Below are 7738 nucleotides of genomic sequence, written 5' to 3' on the forward strand. Positions count from 1 at the left end.
ATACCCATGTGGTATTCTTCCGGGAACTTCCCGATACATTGGATTATCCACCCCCAGCTTCTTTCTTGAATCTGGGTTTGACTTTGTTATCTGACCGGGTTATCCTTAAGAATATTAGCGTAATATCCTCCAGGATCTTCCCGTCAATGGTAGGAAATAGTTTAGACTCATATACCTATTGGAGTATCAGGGAGCAGTTTAACCTCTTATACCGGTCGGAGGATTGAGAAACAGTTTATACTCGTATACTCTTTGGAGTTTCAGGGAGTAGTTTAACCTCTTATACCGGTCGGAGGATTGAGAAGCAGTTTATACTCATATACTCTTCGGAGTGTCAGGGAGCAGTTTAACCTCTTATACCGGTCGGAGGATTGAGAAACAGTTTATACTCGTATACTCTTTGGAGTCTTAAGAAGCAGTTTATACTCTTATACTTGTCGGAGTGTTGAGAAGCAGTTTATACTCGTATACTCTTCGGAGTGTCAGGGAGCAGTTTAACCTCTTATACCGGTCGGAGGATTGCCGTTCTCAATTGGCTTACCCTAGCGTTATAACGCCGGCTTCAACCAAGGTTTGGATGCTATTCTTGAGAGCAAAGCACTCCTTGGTGGGATGGAGGATCCTCCTGTGGTACTCGCAGTACGTTGGATCCGCAGAATCGTCATCTTCCTCCTGATGCGTGATGGGCGGGAGTTTGATTTTGTTGTTTTCGAGAAGGGTCTCGAAGATAGCTGGAACGTCTTCGTCTTTGAACGAGTACTCGTTTTGGAGCTCCTCGTCCGAATTCTCCTGTTGTTCCCAGGACTGCTGTTGCGACGTTTGATTATCGTCAATAACAGCTGCAGGTGCGTCCCCTTCATCATGAGGTACGAGATCCGAATCCAGAGGGTCAACCATCAGTTGGCTCCTCTCGGCTTTCCGCCTTCTGATGAAGCGTTCGGCCTGTTCTCCTCGAGCCTTCAACTCTTTCCAGGTATTGAGCGGCTCTATTCCCATCACGTCCAAGATGTTAATGGACAAGTTGTTCTGACAAGTCTGCAAGAGGAATTCCTCCGTGACGGGATCCCTGCAGTTCATTGCCTGATTGCGGAAGCGTTTGATGAAGGTATCCACCGACTCTCCGCCTTTTTGTTTCTCGTCGAAGAGTGTCCTGATCGACACCTCGGTGTCATCATCGAAGAAATGGGCGAGAAACATGCCTTCCAAGTCCTCCCAGCTGTTGATGCTTCCGGGCTTGAGACGGCGGTACCAATCGAAGGCAGGCCCGCGAAGGGTGCCAACGAATGACCGAACCATCAAAGGCTCGTTGCCCGAGATTACTCCCAAGTGAGACTTGAAGTAGATCAGATGTTGAGTGGGCGAGCCCTTTCCGTTGAACGGCGTGAAGTTGATCAGGTTGAACTTCGCCGGATACGGGATCGAATCCCACTTTCTCGGGTAAGGACACGGAATGCCGGTCCTCTTCACCTCCCGAACAGACATCAGGGCTTCGATTTTTCTTTCGAGCTCCTTTATCTTTTCGGCCTCACCCATATCCTGTTTTGGATAAGTTTCGAGAGGAATCATACGGCCACCCCCAGTGTTGTCACTACTGGTGGGTCCACCCCCAGCGCTATCACCAAAATATTTTTAGGCGGAAGCCGTCAATACGGCTTGCCCTGTTTTAAATCGTGTTTTGATTAGACCAAAGCTTAAGAAAACCCCTTATGAACTTTATTTTGGAAAAACTCCTTTCATTGGCTATTTTCGTGTCTTTGGTTGCAAATGTTTTATTTTAAATACAAAAGATCACCATGATAAATTTGATTCCAAAATTGATGTTGGTATTTTCTTGGGTTATGCACCTCGAAGTAAGGCTTATAGGGTCTTCAATAAACGAAGCCTCGTTGTTGAAGAGTCTATAAACGTTACTTTTGATGAGACTAATGTTGGCTCTCAAGTTGTGTTGCCTAGGAAAGATGATGATGATGATATTGAGGGAGGATTGGACTTGTTGCAAATCAATGACACTCCCTCTATAGAAGTTCAAAAGGATGTGGATAGCACAAACGCTCAAGATCAAGTTGAACCACCTAAAGCTTGGAAATTCACATCAAATCATCCAAAGGAACAAATCATTGGGAGCCCTTCAAAAGGAGTTATAACTCGCTCAAAAGCCTTGAGTGAATGTGGTAATGTTGCATTTCTATCTCAACTAGAACCTAAAAAGGTTAATGATGCTTTAAATGATGAATTTTGGGTTTTGGCTATGCATGAAGAATTAAACAATTTTCAAAGAAATGAAGTTTGGAAGTTAGTTCCTAGACCTAACAATGCTAGTGTTATTGGTACAAAATGGGTTTTTAGAAACAAACTTGATGAACATGGCATTGTAACTAGAAATAAAGCACGTTTGGTTGCCCAAGGATACAATCAAGAGGAGGGCATAGACTATGATGAAACCTTTGCACCGGTTGCAAGGTTGGAATCTATTAGGATGTTTTTGGCATTTGCTAGTTTTAAAAATTTCAAATTATTTCAAATGGATGTCAAAAGTGCCTTCTTAAATGGTTTTATTGAAGAGGAAGTGTATGTTGAGCAACCCCCCGGTTTTATAGATCATGCTTTTCCTAATCATGTTTACCGGGTACAAAAAGCTTTATATGGGTTGAAACAAGCTCCTAGAGCTTGGTATGCTCGCCTTTCTAGTTTTCTTATTGAAAATGGCTTTTCTAAAGGAACAATTGATAATACTCTTTTTGTAAGAAAAAGGAAAAATGATTTCATCCTAGTTCAAATATATGTTGATGATATTATTTTCGGTGCTACTAATGAATCCTTGTGCAAGGAATTTTCTAAAGTTATGCAGGATCACTTTGAGATGAGTATGATGGGAGAGCTTACATTCTTTCTCGGGCTACAAGTCAAGCAAACTACGGATGGGATCTTCATTTCTCAAAGCAAGTATGCGAAGGAATTAGTGAAGAAATTTAAGTTGGAGAATTCTAAGCATGCGCCTACTCCCATGAGTACTAGTGTTAAGCTTGATGCGGATGAGAGTGGTGAAGATGTGGACCAAAAACTGTACCGAGGTATGATAGGTAGCCTTCTCTATCTCACCGCTAGTAGACCCGACATCATGTTTAGTGTATGTGCTTGTGCACGTTTTCAAGCCTCTCCTAAAGCATCTCATTTAATTGCGGTTAAAAGGATCATTAAGTATGTTAATGGAACTTTTAACCTTGGTTTGTTTTATCCAAAAAGCACCACTTTTGATTTATATGGTTTTTGTGATGCCGACTTTGCCGGATGTAAGGTAGATCGCAAGAGTACTAGTGGAACATGCCAATTCTTAGGAAATTCCCTTGTTTCTTGGGCTTCCAAGAAACAAAATTGTGTTGCATTGTCCACTACGGAAGCGGAATACATTGCCGCCGGCCTATGTTGTGCTCAAGTTTTATGGATGAAACAAAGTTTAGTTGACTATGATTTGAATTTTCAAAATATTAAAATCTTTTGTGATAACACAAGTGCCATAAATATTTCCAAAAATTCGGTTTTGCATTCTAGAACTAAGCATATTGACGTACGCCATCATTTCTTACGCGATCATGTAGAGAGACAAGATGTATCCCTAGTATTTGTTGACACCAAATCTCAACTAGCGGATATATTCACTAAGCCTCTTGGAGAGGATGATTTTTGTCGCATAAGAAATGGTTTGGGCTTATGCACTATGTGAAAGTTCTACATTGCTTGCTTGATTAGTTGCATTTTGCATTTGGCATTTCTCTTTACCCCATTTTTGATGGTGACAAAGGGGGAGAGAAATCTCCTCATTTGTTGCATATATTCAGGGGGAGCTCATAGATAGGGGGAGCACCTATCTATAAGCTATCTTATTTTTGCTCTTATATAATGGTTGGTTGTCATCATCAAAAAGGGGGAGATTGTTAGCCCTTATGTTTTGATGATGTTCTTACAACCACCATTATCGGTACCAATGGCTTATTGAGTGTAAATTTAGTAAAATCATTTGTCAAGTTCGTTAGTGCCATTAATGGAGGATGGATGGAATATACGCTAAAACGAAGACATCTAAAGGAGGAGGAGGCCAAAAAGATGAAGCAACGTTATTTCAAGAACAACAAAGTCATATAAAAGCTTCATCCGATTCAAGCTATGTCAAAGCTTAAGTATTGCTTTCAATATGAGGATATTAGCTTTCTTTTGTTTTTCTCTCTAGTGCTAGAATGTAGGCAAAGAGTTACTGAGTTTACTTGAAGCTATTGGGAATCACACACACGTTTTTAGACTTGTGTCTTTTAAGCGTTTTTCACAAAACACTATTTTTCACAAGTATGAGTACCTATCTGCAAAATTCTTTTTCCAAACAGTTTGTTTTTAGTATTAAAAACATTTTACAAAGTTTCAGAATTTTCAGAGGTCAAATGAATATTTTGCAAATATTTCAAGTTGGTCAAAAATCTGTTTTCTGGAAAATATCAGAAATCGGTCGACCGATCCTATGGCCATCCCTTAGTATCTTTCCAGATTGTCGTCGGTCGACCGATACGGTCGACCGAATTTTCAATCTTCTAATCGCACCGACGAGGCTCTGCTTGTTTTTCCAAATTTCTTTAGCTGCCCGCGGTCGACCGAATTTTTCGGTCGGTCGACCGAAGGCATTTTTCGGTCGACCGAAATTTCCTTCGGTCAACCGATTTTAGTCTTCGTTCAGCCGCGACTTTTTTAAAACGGTCGTTTGCCTCGACGCTCGGCGAGACAGAGTTGTCTGTCTCGCTCAGCGAGACAGAGTTTCCTGTCTCGCCCGGCTGCTATATAAGTCGGGACTTAGGGTTTTAGGGTTTTTTACGTCGGATTTTGGCGATTTTTTGGGCGATTCTTGGGCGATTTTCGACCAGTTTTCTTCTATTTCTTCTCCTCTTTGTTGCCGACTTGGGTGGGGGCTTCGTTTGGAGAGATTTCACTTGGATTTGATAGGTTTGATTTCCCTCTTCTCTTTCAAATCTTGATTTTCTTCACCTGTGACTTTGCATGCACTGTTTCAGTTGCATTTTGTGATATCTTGTCCAATTTCACGTCCAAAACCCTAATTTTCCTCTTGGATTCCAATATAGCTTGCATTTTCGTCATGTCGCCACGTAGAGCTCGAGGGACCCGAGGCCAACAGACTGTTCCGAGCCCTGAGGAGGCTGCCCTTGCTGCGCTCTCACGTTGAGGTATATTTCTTTCACCTTTTCACGAGTTTAAATACTGTATTTCGGCAGTTCCATATGTATATACATGTATTTGCTTGCAGATCCTCGTTTGTATCCTTTGAGATACCCTCGAGAAGAGCCGGTATCCTCCTTTGAGGGGATCAACGCTTAAAAGTGTTTGTTTTGCTTGGACAAAACACACTTCATAATACACAGGGGCGATTTCATATCATCCCATATGTACAGAAAGATTTTCGTATGCCGTTATAATGCCCGTGCATAGTAACGCATATCTTTTTATACATATGGTAAATAAAAAGAAATCGTCACACCTGTTGTGAGATGTCGACTATATCTTACGGAGTAAGATATATCGTTTTCTCTAAAATTTTAGGATTACACTTACACAATTTATGTGTATGTTTCTTTTATCAGTCCGATTTCCTTCTACCACCTTTACTGCTGATGTGGTTACTGGTCGGAGTAGCGTGACCCACTCTTATTATCCGATTTCCTTCTACCACCTTTACTGCTGATGTGGTTACTGGTCGGAGTAGCGTGACCCACTCTTATTATGAGGGAATCCCGTTAATTGAATTCTCTCCCCAGTTCAGATCTGACTACAGCGAAAGTGCTAGGGAATTAATCCAGCGAGGTAGTTGTCGTGTTCTACGACGATTAATCACGGATGTGACCTTGACCTCGGAACAAGACTTGAATCAATGTATAAGGAAGCCGGACTTCTTGTTTGGTGATTCGGTGAAAGATCCAGAGGTCGCTTTCTGCAAGCCTGCGCAATGGTTGCACCAGAGTGGGTCTTCTTTCTTATATCTGCCTTTTATTCCCCGAGATCATTCGCTATTAAAGTTCAGGAATCTATCGGTTGGGCGTGAGATGTTCTGGAGATTAACTGAAAACCATGAACATATTCATTGTGGTTTCATTGGAAAGGAAACCACCCCAGGTTCCATTGAAAGAGCCCATGTGAGGGGACTTCATCCGGGTGTCTTAGGACAAGACAACATACCTCAGAATGAGAAGGTAGTACAAGCCAACACCGTAAAGAACCGGTTAGTGGCAGCAGGAAAAAGATTACCCAGAGAGACTTTTAGATGCTATGGATGGGTCCATTATTCTGGGAACAAATGGTGGTGGACCAGGATGACCCGATATGTGTTAAACCGCTTTGGGCGAGAGTTAGCAGAATTAGGGTTAGATGTCCCGATTCGTGCCACCATGCATGGCCTGCAGATTAGTGTAGGTCATTTCCTCTGCTTGTTCGAGATCTACAACCCGGACACTAATACATTTTTACCAAGAACGGGGAGCTTGGACTACCGCTGCATGAAATGATGCAAGTATCTGCTTTGCCTATGGGCGATGTTCCCTATCAAGAGTTCTTTCCAACTAGCAATCAGCTGAACAAGATGAAAGATAGCTCAACTGTGACTCATGATACTTTATGGGAATTGACTTGCCATTATCATATAGCCATGGCCGAGATGGAGCCCAAAGCTAGAAAGAAATTTCCTCAGGTCAGCCTGAAACAATTCGCCGATTATCTCTTCAAGAACTTGGATGACCGTTCAGCAGATGTATGTGGATTGTCTCCTTTGAATTCGGACGAGATCAATCATCTGTTAAAGAAAACAAACGCGCAATCTTATACTTCGCGCTCAGAGGACGGATTTTCACATGGCACTAAGTTCCGCTCTTATCTGTGGCAAGCTGGTGTTCCAATTAGCCCTACTGCTCTGCTGGCGGGTTTTCTTGCTTTATGGCTAAAGAGGTGCGTGGTTCCTCACCAATCCGCAGATGCGATGCCAATGGAAGTTTTGTATCCGGCCGTCCAACTAGCTACAGGTCGTAAATTATCTTTACTTCCCGCTATGGTGGCCGATATTCACAGTGGATTACGGCAATTAATCTCCGTATTTACTCAGGAGAAAAAGAAACCATCTGCCAGTCTGTCTGTTCCGAAATTAGAGCTGCCCTACACTTACTTGATGACCTGGTTAGTACTTCACCGGCCAGATTTAATGGAAGCTCCTGAGACAGTAAATCCCAGTATCCCTCTGCTACAGAATCTCGAATGTTGCAAATGGACCAATCATCGAGGGCCGGACATAATAAGGCAGTTTAAAATTCATAAGTGTTGGGAATTCTTCCCCTGCTTCCCTCAGTTCTCCGGTACCTACAATACTACTTTAGTAGATGCTGAAGACCCAAGGCAGAATCGCACCATCTTGGATGTCGGGTGCTTCAGATGGTTGATGAACATTCGACCCGGATATCTGTTGTTCAGGGTAAGAGATACTTGTCACATTGAACCTTATCTCCCATGTCGATTCGCCCGTTAGTTCGGCTACGATCAAATATATGTCGGTAATCCGAACCGCCACCTTAGCTTTCGAGGTGGACTTATTGACGGTGCGAGGGCTTGGTTCTGGAGCATCGCCGGATGTACAAACGTCGAGTTCGATCTTCCTTTAGAGGCGCCGCCATTACGGATGACCTTCCTCTTTTGCAAATGGTTG

Source organism: Asparagus officinalis, chromosome 4 (genome assembly GCF_001876935.1).
Source record: "Asparagus officinalis chromosome 4, Aspof.V1, whole genome shotgun sequence".
Lineage (NCBI taxonomy): Eukaryota > Viridiplantae > Streptophyta > Magnoliopsida > Asparagales > Asparagaceae > Asparagus > Asparagus officinalis.